The 17,546-nt window shown below is 38.5% G+C and overlaps 1 protein-coding gene across 2 annotated transcripts in view; it reads left to right on the forward strand.

Moving 5' to 3' along the window:
• The window catches only part of LOC106957219 (homeodomain-interacting protein kinase 2-like), a 109,898-nt gene that overhangs the window by 52,588 nt on the left and 39,764 nt on the right, over positions 1-17,546 (forward strand). For both annotated transcript variants that reach the window (XM_015048483.1, XM_015048482.1), the window contains exon 2: positions 16,056-16,173. The gene's annotated coding sequence lies outside the window, so the exon portion shown is untranslated. The remainder of the gene's footprint in view (positions 1-16,055; positions 16,174-17,546) is intronic.

Genomic DNA, 17,546 nt, shown 5'->3' on the forward strand with positions numbered 1-17,546 from the left:
TTTTTTTTTTTATTTTTTTCTTTTTTTTTTTTTTTTTTTTTTTTTTTTTTTAAGTATGGTTCCCCCCCCCCCCCCCCCCCCCCCAAAAAAAAAAAAAAAAAAAAAAAGTCCCGATCTAGGAGGTTGAAATCGTGAAGCAACGCCGGTTGTGGGAGGAAAGAGGGGGGCAAAAAGGGAACCGTGCGCTCGGTGTGCGCGACGATAAGTCCTGGCACCGGAACCACCGCGAAGAGTGAAGAGAAGCGGCGGGACGCAGAGAGATAGGAGGAGAGGAGGGAGAGGAGAGGGGGCGGTTGATGATGGTCGAAGGACAGATTATTGGGAACACCGAACGCGTCGCCGTTTTTGCGTCGGCGTGTGCGGTATTTTGCTGATTTGAGTCATGAATTGGCTTTCCCCCCGCCGCCTTTGGCTTCTTTGAAACTACTGGTTTTGTACGTTTAAAGTGGTTCTCTGCACCAATATCTCAGAGAGATATCTCACAATATCTCACAGAGATTTTTTTGAAAAAAAGAAAAACGGCAGAGATACCAGAATTTCAACGAATCGGGATGTTATAAAAAAACAAAAACATTTTTCTTCTCAGAAAGTGAAACATTTTTGATTATGGTTACTTATGGCTGATGAAAATGTACAAATAAGCCCCCCCCCCCACCCACACACACATACAGGATCAACTGGAATTTATATAGACCAATAGATTTATTTATTAATTTTTTTTTTTTGGGCACAGAAATGTTATTCTATGACTGTATATGGCCTACACTTTAATGGTGAAGACCTGTGCAGAGTGCCTATTGTTATAAATTGGAAAGTTAAGTGGAGGGAAAAAATGTACAAGAATATAAATCACAATACGCACACCTATAGTTATATGTATTGTTCAATTTTTTGATTGTAGATGGTGTCAGTGAGTTATTTTACTGTAGCTGTATCATTTTAGGAAAACTTAAAATGACAACAAAGTTGTAGAGTAATGCAGTGATATTGATTGAACCATAACTCCACAATCACTGTTCTACTCTTCATCTTGGTCATGAAGAGGCAGATGCGTTATTGGGAATTGATTTATAAACTGGTCAAATATTGAATCCAAGCAAAATTGTGATATGACATATTGTGCAGACATGTTGTATACCTGTTTAAACTGCAGTTTGAATATACATGAAAACATCACTTCTTGTCTTGAATTATTGGAATAAATGGACCTTTTAACAATATTCTACTTCGTTGCAATATGCCTGAAAAAGTTTATTTAGTGCATACTGTACCTGGACTCTAGGGGTCCAAATGCTTCTCTTTTAGATTCTTGAGATATTTCATTTAGCTGATTCTTGCCGAGGCGAAAAATGAAAAGTCGACCGCAAGATGCGGCAACGAACCGATGCAAACAGAGCGCATCTTCACATTCATCCTGCTTCCCCTGAAATTATCCTTGAACGTGCTGAACACAACGGCGCGGACCGCTGTCGGCCAACAGCGCTGGCACTCGGATGGAGGGCTTTAGGGAAAAAGCCTCTGCTCCCTGATCTTTATACGAAGGAGGCCTTTTCAAGCAGAGAATGGTTGACGGGTATATCTCACCGTGACCTCTCTCAGAGGAGAACTTCATGGGAAAATGTCCTGCACTCATCTCAACTTAGCAACACAAAAGTGCAGCTATTATTACCAGCAGCTGTTGTCTTATCAAAGATTTATAGCCCTATTTGTGTCCAAAATGATAGGGAGGGTCGGCGATACTCAGAGAGGGGAGAAGGGACGCAAGAAGTTAATAGAACGGGATACTGAAGGTCTTCTGTCTTCCGTCAGGGCGAGGATTGCCGTCATGAACAAGCTGAGGTCTCAAGCGCCGGATGGTTCAGAAAATTCTCATAGGCAGCTTAGTCAGGAATCTGTGATAAGAGGCATATCGTTACTTTGAAAAAATTAGTCATACAGATCTCTTTCTTCTTTATTTCACCCCTTTCTGTACAGTGTTCATTGTCTAAAGAATGGTGTGTAAAAATACAAGTGTCTCTCACCCTCTTTGCCAGATTGGCCACTGGCGGCCACCTGAATTAGGTCAAGGTTTCCTCATGTTAAGATTGTCTTCCCCTCATGTCCTTGTTCTACAGAATATCTACAGAACAACTCAGGTTACCCTTCACTCTCTTCCCATAGTAATGTGTGTTTAAGTAATACCCTTGAAGTGATTCATTTGGAGGAACCTTTGACAAGGCTTCAGCCTTACCCCACTGTTCAAGATTGACCTTATCTAGTGCCTCAGTGTGTTTCTAGAGTATCTGTACTCATTGTGCTTTTTGACATGGTCTTTCTAAGATTAGTTCGAAAGTAATGTTTTTGTTTTCATCCCCCTTTACTAGAACCCTTAAATAAAATCCACTGCAACTACATACTTTTGAAAGTCCTCTAATTTGTAACGAGCAGTTTCAAAAACCATAAATCAGCAGGCACTGTCCCTCACCTAGCAACCACAGCAAAGTCCAGCCCTTCACCTAGCAACCCAAGCGGAGCTCCAGCATGTTTGGTCAACTGGTTTTACCACTGTATGCGCTGTACAATGGCTTCTGGAAAAAATACGAGGGTTTTGTTGTTGACTTGTCATCCAGAAACCGTTGCAGCCATTTTCATGTGCGAGTTTAAACGTTGAGTTAGGAGGCGTGGCAAGCAGCAGTTTATTTGGATTTAAAGTGACAAGAGGCCCAAAAAAGCCCATTTTGAAAGGAGCTCAAAATAGGAAGAACTGAGGAGACTAGAATCTCAGTTTTTATCTATGTATTTGCAAAAAATGCCATGTTTTGTAAAGCCCATAGACTGTCAAAACCTATTCAAGGAAATATAATGGCTCACCTTTAAATATACAGTCAGACTCAAAATGGCATGGGCTTACATAAAAAGTTTCAATCTCTGGAAGTCCAAAGCTGAAGAGACGTGCAGCTTTACTTCCAGAAACATGCAGGTCACACGTTTCAGGATTTTCATGTGTAAACAGTTTTGAAAACCAAACATCATTTTTTGTGCATTTCACAATCATGCAGTACTTTATAGTCAGAGGTGTTGTGTGTTTATAATGACGCGAGGTTTCTAAATATCACATTACTGTAAATAACAGTCATTAGGTAATTTGTATTTCAATTCAGAAGTTTATCTCCACTTTCCAAACCTCTTCCTCCCGAGGAAATTAATTTCCCCATTCAGATTAATCTTTCTAATATGCAGAATTGTTTGCAGACATTGCAGGGGGACTTCTGCTCCGACGTGTCTAAGAGTTTATATTAAATTGGGAGAGGAAATGAGACGTGGCCTGAGGGTTTGTGGTCTCAGGGACAGTCCGTGTCAGACTTGCTCAGGATGCAGCAGCAGCATCGCTCCAGCAGACTGAGTATAAATGAGCGTCTGGATAAATCTCATGCAGGGCTCTGAATGAATTACTTCTCATTGCCAGTGCATAACTGAGGTGAAGTGGTGTAGCGTAGGCTGCTAAGGTCAACATTTCACCTTCACTTCAGTCTCTTAAAAAAAAACCCCAGAAGAATCCATTATGTAGAAGTTGGTGGTTTAGCCACGAGAAGAAGAAAAATAAAAATAAAAAAAATGTTTCAAATACCTTCAAAAGACAGCACCACCTGAGAATTAGGACTTTGTTTGTCTAAGCTGAAAGTTAAAGTGAAATCAAAGATGTTTGCTGCAGGAAGATCCAGACAGAGCATTAACAACGCATTTCTGATCACTGGGTCGGTCACCTGTTTCTAAAAGAAACTTAAAAATATTGATTTGAAGCAAAGTGTGTGCTATATTCTGAGTATATTTATGTCTTCCAGTAGGCAAGGAAACGGCTGCTAGTGTTAAAACAACCAGACACTAAAAGCAGACGCTGGCTGTCTGAGTTACTAAACTGGATCAGATTTAGATTAAATATTTAGGTAGCAAGCTAAATTTTTAATTCCCAGGTCAAATATAAAAGTCTGAGCTAAATATTTAGTTAGCAAAATAGCTATTTAGTTTTGAAAACTAAATATTTAGCTCCAAATTAAATATTTAGAATGCTAACTAAAAAAACGTTAGCAACCGAAATATTTAGTTAGCAAGTTAAATATTTATTGTATCAAACTAAATATTATATTTTGCTAAATACTTAGTTATAAAAATATTTAGTTTGAAAATTACATATGTAGCTAGCAAAATAAATATTTAATGTAAATCATACTTAAATGTTTAAGTTTGACCTACATATTTAATTTTCAAAATAAATATTGAGCTCCATATTTAATATTTATTCTGCCAACTTAAAGTTTAGCTTCCTAACTAAATATTTGGTTTGGCAGTTTTTATTTGTAAATGTAGCAAAAATATGACTTGGAAAAATGAATACCCACATTTTTCTCTATTATTATTTTTTTTTGTACAAACGGCACCCCATACCAAACATCCTTCATAGCTAACGTGATTTTCTCTTTTTCTTCCAATGCTTGACAATCTAACCCAACCAAAGTCTGATGGACGATAGCGTGACACCCTGCCATGCATTCATGCTACGATAATTAGAATATGAAAGCATTTCCCGTCAGAAGTCCTGAAGATCTTTGAGATTGCAGACGGTGCTTAGCATCTACTCTGCTTAATGCACCAATTAAAATGCTAAAAGCAATTTGACCACAACCCTGATCTTATTTGAAATGTATTTATTGATGCAAAACAAAAAAAAAATAATAATTTGAAGCTGATACTTTTGCACTTCGGAAGCAAATTAGCATTCTGTGCCTGTGATCAACACACAAGAACAACTTTTAAAACAGCCAGAACGATTTTACTGCTCATTACCTCGGCCGACGTGGAGCTTTGCAATTAGAGGAGGTTCAAAGGGAATCACTGGAATAAAAGCAATAACTTAATCATGGTTTTTTTTTAAAGTTCTTCTTGTTCTGTGTGTGCGCTTTAGTACTTAAAACACATCTGAGTTTTTTGTGCTTCTCCTCTCCACACAAACACATCCACACGACCTCTGGACTTTGTTTAAGTCAACAGTTTCCCGACTTGGCCTTAAACTCTTACACACAGGGGAGTCAACATGATGCCTGGTTTGAAGTCCGCTTCCGATAAGGCAAAAAGATCAAACGCTCGAGATCAGACGCTCTCTCTCCCACTCACCGCTCTCCTCTCTGACTCGTCACTATGCAGATGGGAGAATCCACCTGTCTCCTCCGCACCGCCACAAACAATATGAAAGGTCAAACGTCTTATTCCTTCCACAAAGCCTTGATTGACGAAGCACACAAACTTGGAGATTTATTATTTTTTTTCCCTTTGAACACAAACTCCTTGAACTGTAATAACTACAAATACTGCTGGTCGTACTTGGGTTGCCTTCGAGGAAAGTTTGGTTTTAACCGTATAGGAAGTTAAACTCAATGGGATACACAATTAAGCCACTTTTTTACTGATTGATTTTTTTTCTTTTACCAATCATCCACTGCAACTAGTTTAACTTTTTTCAATGGAAAAACTGATAAAGTCCTAGTGCTGTTGTGTCTTAAAACCGGTCTGCATGGAAGCATCACTATTTTCTGCATTGGTATGGCTTGGTTTTAAACCCTCGCAGTATGATGAACCTTGAGTAAAAATATGATGGGTTACCAAGGCAAGGTAACAATTATTCCTACTGCTGCTAAAAAGAAAATACAACATACAGATTATTAAAGTGATAGTATAGCTCCATCCATCCATCCATTTTCTGAACACCCTTGTCCCTCAGTGGGGTCGGGAGGGGTGCTGGTGCCTATCTCCAGCTAACGTTCCGGGCGAGAGGCGGGGTACACCCTGGACAGGTCGCCAGTCTGTCGCAGGGCATGATAGTATAGCTGTCGGTGTTATTATTTTTACTTCGTATCTTGTCGATTTGAATTTTTTTGCATACTTTTAGTTTCTAGTGTAGAACCAAATCTATTTAGCCACTCTTTTACAAACTTTAATTTAGCCGCTACCAGGCCAAGACTTGGTGGTTCTTGAGTTAAAAGTTTAAGAACTACTGCTTTAAACATTTCAATGACAGACACTGATAGAAGACTTCAGCTTTTCCTTTTTTTTAACCACATTGTTTTTGTTTGGACAAGGTGCTACTGGGAAAAGCAACTAAATAAGTACAAAAATAGAGGTGTCAAAACCCATTTCCAGCTCTGTCTCTTTGCACGCCAGCTGCTTTTGCCCGTCGTCCAGCTCACAAACTATCATTGCGCCTACTCCTTGGCCAGCTCCACATGACTCCCGGCATGCTAAGCACACAAACACACTTTCGGAGTGACTGATTGAATCGGCGGAGCACCCAAAAGGCGGAACCTTGACACCACGTTGGCAGGCAGAACTCTACAGCGGGGGGGAGAGAGAAGTAGGCATTCCTTATGACATGATTTATCTGCTTTTAACAGCCTTGACTCTTGGTGACAGCGCGCCACTCTGGCACATAATATCGCGTTCCTCGTGTGATTCAACCATCGCCGAGGGCGAGTGCCAAGGTGTTGCGCGTCAACCGGATCGTCTGACTTGGACAAGCAGAAGTGGGTTGGACCCTCAAAGTCAAATACATTAGAGGGCGGTTTTGAAGGTTCTTCTGCTGGGTTTCCTTCGGTCCGCTGCGACAGCAGCGTTTAAAGCAAAAACAAAAACGGACATTGCGAAACAACAGGGCAGCTCTCAATGATTCATGCTAGGTGTGTTTCGTGGACAGTTTTTTTGGCCCTCATAAATGTTTTCAGTGTTTTCAGGTTTTGACAGGACGGACTCTTACTTGAAGAGAGCAGACTGATGGACAGACATCCTGATGTAGTCATTTTTGTGGCTATTTGTTGTTTTTGGGGCAGATTTTCTTTTCATCTCTCGTCCAACATTTTTGCATGTCTTTGTAGTAATTTTGCGACTGAGGTCACTTTGCATCTCTTTGTATGTGGGATGTATCCTCTTTGTTAGTCACCTAGTTTCTCTTTCATTTTTTTTTATTGTATCTGGTTAATTTGTGACAGATTTATTATTTGCATATTATCAGTTTTTGTGTCGGTTTGAACTCAGAAATGACTTTTTTCAACATTTAGGGGCCTGGAGGCCTTCAAAAGGTGCAATATTTATTTAGTGTTGCGATGAAAACGAAAGCTTGTGATAGCACATGAAAGTATTTCCAGAAGTGAATGATGTTCATCTGCCTGTTTAGATTTCAGTAAGCTTTGGAAATGGTCCATAATTAATTCAAGATCAATTGTAATCTTTAAACCGGAGAGCAGAGGGGTTTTCTTTCTTTGTCTTGTTAGAGAATGTGGGTAGCCATGAGAATTCAGCTGCTTCCTGCCAGAAAGATATTATAGTCTATAGCAATTTCCAAGTTCCAGCAAATTTTAGTTTCCTCCACATGCCTGTGGTGGAGACAAAATCGTTTTGTTACGAGTTTGGTTAACTAGGGATGATTTGCTTCTAGTTGGCTAGTCACACAGGTGTGAATACTAACAGGTTAATCTTTAATTCTGCTGGTGATTAACATCAACATATTCAATTTTCAATTGACGTTTCAATACTATAATTGTCAAAAAAAATTTTTTTGATGTATGAATCTCTTTTCATATTAGTTGAGAACATAGACAATTTACCCTTCCAACAGATTTATGACGAGATAGTTGAAATTTATAAATTTTCATACAAAAACATACAGAAAAGTAACACAGCTTATCTTCTACCTCTACTTGTTGCCGTTATATTTCCTAAGCTGCATTTGACCCCATTGATTTTGTCCCTCTTTGTCAGTAATTTTACATCGTCAAACAGGTGAGTTTTGGAAACTTTTTTTACGAAGCTGCAGCAGAGATGTGCTGTTCCGAAACTAAAGTTTAATTCCCCCGTGATAGTCAATAGTAGAAGAAACAGGCTGACTTTTCTCCAAAATATTCTGCCACGGCTGATCCACTGTACGAGACAAGAAGAAGTGTAGGACCCAAAGGAGGAAACTCACTCAGAGATAGCTTGGTTTGTTACAGTCTTGCGGTAAATTATTCAAGAGGCTGGCTAGAGGTGGAATCTAGGAGGTTGAAGAGTTGTAGAAACGGGAAGAAACCAAGATTTGCCAAAAGCCTCCCCGAGGTGGAGCTGGTACCAAAGTAAAGAGTCAGACAAGAGAGGTTGAAGGTCAACTCCATGGTGGGCTTGCCCTTAAACTCGGACAGGAGGCAATAAAAAAATCTAAGTAGGTGGATGATAGAACAATCTAGCAAACAGTCTGATTCCTGGAAATGCAACATAAATTTGAAACAGCCAACAAGAAACATATCAAAAGGTCAAGAATTTCTCTGCAAGCTTATTCCTTGCTAATTATAAATATACCTGGATGAGGGTAAACCAAGTTTTTGTAGATGTTATGGCTTCAAAACGACATATTTCCCCATCATTTCTATAGTTTGAATTTCTATAAGATGTCAGAGAAAGTACCGGAGTTTTCCCAGCTGTATGGAGCGACACACATTTACCATTGGCTAGAAGAAGCCAGCTCCAATTCTTCCTTGGTTACAAGACAGATGAGTTCGACCCAGCCCAACACTCGCATAAAGGTGAGACTGTTTTAAATATTTAGTTGGAAAGCCAAGAGCCATATTTGTTAAGAAGCTGACTCCATGCTAGCAACCAAAGAAGCTAGCATGACTTAACTAGCTAATCTAGTTTGTTTTGCCTTTTCGGGTTGAGGTGTTGCATGTTTTTGGACAATTGTTTCCTCTGGTTTTGGATGGTGTGCAGATGGAAGGATTTTTGCTGTTACTTTTTTATTTTTTGGACTATGATGCATAGCTATGTCAACAACGGGTTAATTTTACTACTGGGAGTAGCTAATTAGCAGAAAAGCTTACATAATACCTATGACCCCAAAACCCAGAGGAGTTGAAAATGAGGCTTGATAAGGGATAAACAGTGTTTCTGAATTAAATGAAATTGAACCAAAATTTGACAAATCCCCTGAAACAAACAAAAAAGAACATTAAATGCACTTCCTGTCTACAATGTCTTTTGCAGAAGCCCAATACTGAATGGTGGCTAAAGAATATACTAGCTTAAATTATATTAGCAGAGATGCTAAAAAAGTTGTTAGCCGTAGCCCTGTTACCAAAGAAGACAGAAATATATGCAATTCAGATTAAGCTTAATTTTTTTTAATTTAATGTCTCTGGTTTTGTAGAAGCTAGTGTTAGCTGCTACACACAGCTAGCTACATAGAGCTAGCTGCGAAGGGACATCAGTAGAGAAGCACTTCTGAAATAGTTTGGATTTTTAGCATTAGCTTGTTAGCTTATTGCTGTGTTGAGTAGTTTTCACTACAACATTTGGCACTGCTGAGAACCATGTTTGATATTGACAGTAGTAGACAGCATAATAAAGTTCCTACTTCATGCTATCATGTCCATATCTTGACTAGCTCATAAAAGTTAAAAGCAAAAGTACACAGGTAGCATCAAACAAGTGACTTCTACAGTCCAAACTTGCTGACATTGCCCAGAAAACAAAGTGTTGCTGCAAAGTCTTTCATAATCTTTGAACAAAACATAAATATAGCAGCTTTAGAGGTGTCGCACACACAAACACATCTACGTGAGAAATGATGGAGCCTTTGACGCTCATATCCTTGTACCTGCCGGGAGTTCGGTCAGCTGTATTATGAGTACCTCTCTGTGTTCAGGTGTGAGACTCCTTTCTTTTATAAGGGCACTTCTGACACCGAGGCCCCGCGCCTTTCTTCTGGCAGAGACGTGCAGGTGTCAGAGTTGAAATGGAAATTTAGAGGTGACTGTCATACGCGTGTCTCTCTATCTCAATTGTGTTGCTTTTGTTCTGTTTGTCCTTTCTCCCCTCCTCCCCCCTCCTTGTAGAAAACATGGACGGCTAAAACTAGCAAAGCTGTTAATGCACACGGCATATTCAGATAGCAAATGCTGATAGAATGCTAATTAGACGTTAGCTTGTGTGGGCATGAGTGTGGTCCTTTTTTAATGTGTTTGTGTGCTGGGAAAACATATTCTGCTCTGAAAATGTGAGGTTTGTGCCTCTTGTAGGTCAGCATCAGGGATTCTGCATGCTTAATTTAAGTTTGGATGTTGTCCTGTTTCCACATGGCCAAGATAGAGGTTTGCCTTCATCAGTGTCTGAAGGGTCCTTTTAGTTAGAGGGAGATTAGTCATCATGAACCTGAGTATTGCATCAAAGTGCAGGGTTTGGGCATGGTGGTTGGAGCAGCTCTCATCACTATGTTATAGTAATAATGCAAGTAAACAGACTTTGTTTCTTCATCCCAAGTCCTTAGACTCAAACTAATCAAGAACATCTTGAATCAGAGAGTAGAGAACAGACATTTCTCCCAAACCAAAATATTTGGTTTTGCCATTTCATCACTGATTGCAGGTTTGAATCAGCATGAGTCCCTTTCAAGCTGAGCCTCAACAAAATTTCACAGGAACCATTTTTTAAATTAGACTCTGTATAATGTATCTCAAAAGTTTACAGACCGTTAACATGTTTTTAATGTAAAAAAAAATCCACTTTTAACATGACATCTTCTTGAAACAGATATTTACACACATTGTATGAAGTGATTTTTCTTTTGCCACTACTTTTTAACATTAACGTTAAGAGACCACGAAACATTTGATAGCTTACCAATTATGGATTTACTTTCTTGTTTATGAACAACCCAAACAATTTATTAGATTCTTGAGAAATTGGAAGTAGTTCTGAAAATCCAACGTTCACTTGGACGCTGTTCTCACCGTCAGGTTGCTCATGACGCGGATTGACCCAAACTGTAGATCTGATGTGCTGCGCTTGAGTTCCCGATTTCTTCAGACGACAAAGAGTTATGTAAACACAATCACACTGTTCTATTTTATATTTAGTGTGTTTATTTCCACTCTACTGGGAGCAGCGTTCCAGCAGCGTACTGTAAGTCAAGGCAGCAAGTCTAAATTTAATCGGAGTCGCCGAGGCAACGTGCGAAAAGGAACGTGAGGTGACTTAAAGTGAACGGGAAAAGACACAAACGACGACAAGCACCGTATTCTGAGTGTGATATGGATGGTAATTTCTCTAGTGAAGTTAACCAGAGACATGTTCAATGAATGAACATGTAGGACAATAAGACAGTAAAATGTGGCAACATTTTACGCCCATACTGAAGGATCTGAAAGTGGAAAGAATCGCCGTGATCTGCTGTAAACACAGGAAAACCTAAGGTGAATGTAACAATTCCCAGTTGATGACCAGCTCAACTTATTTAAACTTAAATAGTTTTACTACAGTCTCATTTTGCCTTCTGGCATTTCAAAATCCCCTTTTTATTGTCCATTTTCTGCTGAGCTGTGTATCAGATTGGCTCTGTAAACTGAGGCAGGAACCCAAAAGTCATTCTCTCTTCTTGCCTCCAGGACAAAGAATGAGAAGTGAACAGTTTGTGTGTATGTATATATATCAACCTCTTTCCCACTTCTCTCTAGTCTCTGCAGATAGGAGGCTCATTTATGCTGCTTCATGCTGCAGCAAATAGGAAGGTGATGGTTTCACCTAAAATCTGGATTTCAGGTGTGCTGTGGGTACAAAGCTCACAGTTCAGTCCCCACATCACAAAGCCTGGCGACGAAGACAAGCTCGTCTGTCACTTCTAAGGTTTTAACATGGAAAATAATTTTTTTTTGTTTTTTATTTTTAATCTGCCATGATTTAAATGCAGTCGTAGTTCTACAAAAATTCACCACAGGGTAAGTTTTATACTGGTTCTAGACCAATATTGCTGTTTGATAAAAACTACTTTAAAATATTAATTGTGCCAAACGCATAACATGGAAAGGAAATCCAAGTTTAAAGAAAAATACATTTTTTCAAACCAAAGTCCTTCACTCCTTTTTATGGAATAGGATTAGGACCACTGGAAAAAAAAATCTCAGAAAATTTGAGATTAAAGTCTGATTTTTTTTTTTTTTTTTTTCCCCAGTGGCCCTGATCCTCTTCTGTAGCTTTTGGAGTTGACGTGAAAGTCAAATATCCAACATAAATCTAAATAAAGGAGGGAATTCCACAGTTATTTTTTTTCTTTGACTTGTTCGCAGCAGTGCCTGTTTCCCACCAAAGAAAAACAAACAAACGTGGTTTTCATTAACAATTCAAAAACTTTGAGCTGAATTTGCCTTATTAAGTCTAGAAATTTGTGGATTATGACCCCCATCATTTCCCCCCCAGTGCCGCTGCTGGTGGCCTTTTTTATGGAGAGGTTCATGTTGCAGTGTGTGTGGTTCCCAGCATGGTTCCTGGAACATGACGGGGACTTTGATCCATCTCCTCACTCTTTCACCTCCAGGAGGAAAGTAAATATCTGCTTGAGCTTTGTGGTGAGAGACCTCGCTTTGAAGTTTATTAAAGAATTATATGATGCCTACTCACTATTGATCATGTAACACAATTGCACACTGTAGCACCTTTAAATCGCAGCTGAGGTCCGTAAAGCTCCTTAGACTCCGTCTATTCAGATGGACCGGTATGGTTCTTCTTATTCTGGATGCAGTTCTTTCCTCTCCCCGATCATTCTCACATTTTACACATCGACTTGCTCTCAAAAAGCAGCCTGTGACGGAGAGCCTTGACGGACGTTTCACACCTGGAGGGGCTGGAGAAGATGTCCTGCACCTCACATGGATGCACAGCGTGTCTGTCACTGCGAGACGGCAAATAAAAGCACTGAGAAATAAAGGATGGAAAACAGGAAACTGAAATAAAAAACTGAGAAAATGTGTTCAGCAGACAAAAAAAAAGCGCCTCTTGACGAAAATCTTGCTGCTTTTCTGAAAAACGATACATTTTATTCTTTATTTAAAAATAAAGTTATTTTATGCAAAAGGTTTTGCTTATACTGTAAATTCAGGATTTGATAGCAAATATGCACTGTTTGCTTGTCCACTATCACATATATAAATTTAAGTCTTGGTATCGGGACGATACCAATAATTTAAATAAAAATTGTGATTTAGTAGTTTTGTGATTCATCTTCAGTTAGTTGATTATAATATTTATGGCATGTGCTTTTTATTACCCAACTTCAGTAGAAAACAATGTAGCCGTAGCTGTATAGAAATAAAAATAATTCCTGAGTCTTTAACTTAAGTAGGACTACTATTATTCCTTCAATAGTTAACATTCAGCTGCATTCATATATCAGGTTAGATATATAAATGTTAAAATAAATATACTTATATTGAGTAAGATTTTCATTCAGTCGCCTGAATAGATAGATAAAGCTACAGTTATGGGGGATATAAACAGGTTATATTTGAAAGAAAGGAGATATTCTGAACATGAACATTGAAATCATGCTCTCAAATTGAAAATGTAAGTTCTTGATATTTGGTATTTCAGTATTTGCTCTGGATTGAACAAGTTTTCATAATTTGCTGGACATGTGGAAGAAAAATGGCAAAAGTATTGAAAGTATCACGTCCTTATCAATTCTATGCCATTACAGATTTTTTTTATTGATAGTATTATTTAGCTGATCTAACTCATCTTAAATGTGTTCAATAAGGACTCTGTTTAGGCTAGTTGAATTCTTCCATTCTGAACTTGGTGAGCCATTTCTTTATGATTTCTGCTTTGGCCCAGGTTATGAAAATCAGTTTCACACTATAATACCATCCACACCAAACGTTTCTGTTTTTACAGTGCAGTCAGGCCACAATCTCCCTGAAACTGCTAAACCCACACCTGTCATTCCAGAGATAACTTCACAGCTCCAGACCTGATCCCTGAAGTCCAGATGAAGTGTGGAGGTCTGGAGGTATTAACACCTCTAAAACTTGCACAAACTCCGTAAATTCCTCTCCAAATCCCCCAATAACTTATTCTTGTCACAATGCCGCCGACAGCCGACTGTTGAATATTTAGTAGTGAGAAAATGTCACGAGTGCAATTCACTGAGCTCCTGAGAGAGATTCCCTTTCTTTCACAAATGAATGTAGCTGCAGCATGCGTGCCTGTGAGCTGGATTTCATGTAGCTGTGCCTGAGCGGACACTTCTGGGAATATGTTTGAAAATGGACTATAAGGAACTTCAGAGTAGTGGCTGTTCATTTTAAAGCATGAGTTAAAAAACCTAACAGTGGTGTTTGGTGACAAATCCTGCTTACATATTAGATTGATTAGAATTGAACTGAATCCTCCAGCAAAAAAATGGTTAAGTCAAGAACTGCTGCCAGACCTGAGGGGTTGTGAATGTTTCTTAAAGGTTTCTTTGTCAATACTCAAAAAAAAAAAAACAAACACACAATTTCACAGTTGCGGTGTCTCCATAACATAAAAAAACACAATTACATATTTGTTCACACTATAAGGCACTAAAAAACATGCCGCATGATGATCCTCCAACTACTTCCTGCTGTCGTCTTCTTCGTGGTTTCCGGCAGTAGCAACATGTGGTTGTTTATCATGTGACTTGCATGATGCGAGAAAGCCTTTCCGTTGCAGTTTTGCAAAATAAATTAACTTTGACACAGCTAAAAAAAAACAAAAAAAAAAAACTTTGTATCAAAAATGAGTTTTTTTTCTCAAAATTGGATCATTTCCATTATTTTCAAAAAGTAAAATTGCGCGTTTATATGGTCGATTGAAACTTAGCTCGTGACGTCATTTAGGTGAAGAATCCACCTGATATTTCTAACCTCAAAAACCGAGGAAATCGACGGCATATTGCCTGAATGAACCTGAGCTGGTGGACAGAGAAAGAGAGCGAGACTGTGCTTTATTTACTTTCTAAAACACGCCACATTAAAGAAATAATGAGATTTACCCTGACAAATCAATTCTCCTCAATGTCAAAAAGTTCCTTGAGGAGATGTCAACTACAAAAGATTTTGAACTCTGTCACAGGGACAAATATCTCCTAATGCCTTCTCTAAGTGTTTTTTTTTTTTAATTATTATTATTTTTTTATTTGACTTAGCTTTTTTTGTGTAATCATGTAGGTGTGTCTTTGACGTCAAACCACAGAAGTCCCCCGTTTGAACTGACTGGTTTATGCCAAACCTGCCCTAAACTTGGCAGGACCTTGTTGCTTTGATAAGAGCAAACAGGGGCCGGTACTGGAAATGTGGCTGCAGTTTAATTGATCATTTAAGATGTAAAGTGTCCAATAAACATTTAGATGTTACTATGACTACTGCAACCATATGAACACGTGTAGATCGTGTGCCAGCTGTGTCATCTTGTGTTATTTTTCTGTTGTTTCCATGTTAAAAGTATTTTGAAAGGCCAAAGAATGTTGATTTTTATGCTTCCTAAGTTAACATCCTTGTATTTCCTCATTGTTATGCTATTGATGAGACTAAAACCTAAAGCAGAAAGAATATGAGGAAGCTGATTTGACTAATATCGATAGAAATATGGAGCCCCTTTGGTTTATTTCGTTGGTTAAAAGTAGCTTTGTTTCCATTAGAAATGTGCACAAAAATTTGTCGACATTTTGCCAATGTTGAAAAAACATAATTTCACCATTGCAGTGTTTCCATCAAATAAGAAATGCGATTAAAATCACACATGAATAAGTTTGTTCACACAATAAATCATTAAAAAACATGGTGCACCATGATCCTCCTATCACTTCCTGTCGTCCTCTTCGTCATTTCCGGCAGTAGTAACATCCGGCTGTTGATCACGTGGCTTGAATGACATTCCAGATCTGCAAAATACGCTAATTTCAATACAGCCAAATAACTTTGTATTAAAAAAGACCTTTATCAACCCAATATGAAACGGGCAAGCTCTGGATGTCTATTTTTTAGTTTTACGGAGCAAAGTTTTTTTGTGAACTTTTTGAGAAAAAAAAAATCACACTCTGTGTTACAAGTTTTCTGTAAAAATCATCAGCTTCCAATGACCACAGAACATTTTTTTTGTACTCCTCATCTGTCTGTGTGTGTAATATTGTTGAAAAATGGATCCACGCACCAAGTGTTGACGGTAGTAACGCCGTTTTAATCATTCATCACTCGTCTCTTTTCATTCAGGGGCCAGCAGGCTGCATGCCACGACAGACAGGACCGGCAAGGTTAACGGGAACCATGAAGCCCAAGAAGCCTGGAAGAGCTGCAAAAAACCCCTTGCAATTTAAATCAGAATCTTATGGTAAGGCAAAAATTAATCATGAAATAAAGAATTGTGACCTTTTATGAAAGAGTTGCAAGAGAAAAGCCATTACTGAAAGAAGAGGAAGAAATATTCCTTGGTTAGATTTTAGTTCACGGTTGCGGTGACAGTTGAGAATCTTTGCCAAAAATTAAACATTTAAATTCCTCGTACTAAAATTTGAGTTGCTGTTAAATAAAATCCAAATGTTATAAAATGGTTCTGTTGTTGCAACACGACAAAATGCAAAAAAAAAAGCAAAGGTAATAAATGTTTTTTCCAGTCATGGTTCCCTGTGCCTATTACAAAAACAATACTAACATTTGTGCTGGAAGCCATTCATCTCTGTTATTTCCTTTTTTTTGTCTCTCCTTTTTTCCATTTGTGGTTTTTAACTTGACTTTGACTACACCAAAACAATCTTGGAGTGAAATTTGCTGGCATAAAATAATAAAATTTGAAGCAAAGTATATTTTATTTGATCAAGGTGGAACTAGAGGTTAGGTCTGAAATCCACAAGTTCTGCTTTCTTTTATATATTCTGTTTGTTTTCAGGCAAACACAAAACTGCCTTCCATTTATCTTTTATGTTTTAGGTGTTTGAAAAGGAGACCTTGTATTTGAATAGGCTTTTAGCGAGACGTGCAACATTCTGTCTCTTTCAGTGGAGCTGCCCCTGATTGAACTCATAATACCCTTAAATCTCCAATCAGCTGCTCAAGATGCATCTGCTTCTGATAAATAACCTCACAAGTGACTTAATTATAACACGAGGCAATCCAAGACCGTTGATTAGACTAAAACAACCAAAGATCCTCAGAGAATCTGAATCCCTGAGCCCCTGTGCTGCTTTCAAAGTCTCCATCAGCTTCATTTGATTGTAATGCTAAAACAAAATTTAAGCTATTGTTGCACTTATGAATGAAAAGCGAAATCTGCGTCTCGAGCATCTAATCCAGGGGTGCCCAATACGTCGATCGCGATCGACGGTTTTGAGTCGATCTGGGCAGATGACACTCTGAACGCCGCCAGGACGCTGAGAGCAGCACTTCCTCTTCTGACGGGCTTATCAAAAATATTCACTAAGATCCTAAACATTTGTAGCTTCATTAAAAAAGAATAATTATTAAAAAAATCAACGAGATGTGTTAAAATTAATAATCTCAGTAATTATTGTTTGAACAAGGTGTTGCGCAATTCGGTGCGTTTAGGTCCCATTAACAGAAAAAAAAGCGACTCAAAGACCGACTGAGAGCAGAGCAGGAGTTTAAATGAGCTGCTCAACCACCGCTGTGTTCATGAGAGGCTTATTAATAAACGAGGAATAAATATAACGCCTGGAAACCTGATATTGTAACGGACTGAATGTTGTG

This window comes from Poecilia latipinna, unplaced genomic scaffold (assembly GCF_001443285.1).
Source record: "Poecilia latipinna isolate Pla-1442-1.1 unplaced genomic scaffold, P_latipinna-1.0 Scaffold886, whole genome shotgun sequence".
Classification (NCBI taxonomy): Eukaryota; Metazoa; Chordata; class Actinopteri; order Cyprinodontiformes; family Poeciliidae; genus Poecilia; species Poecilia latipinna.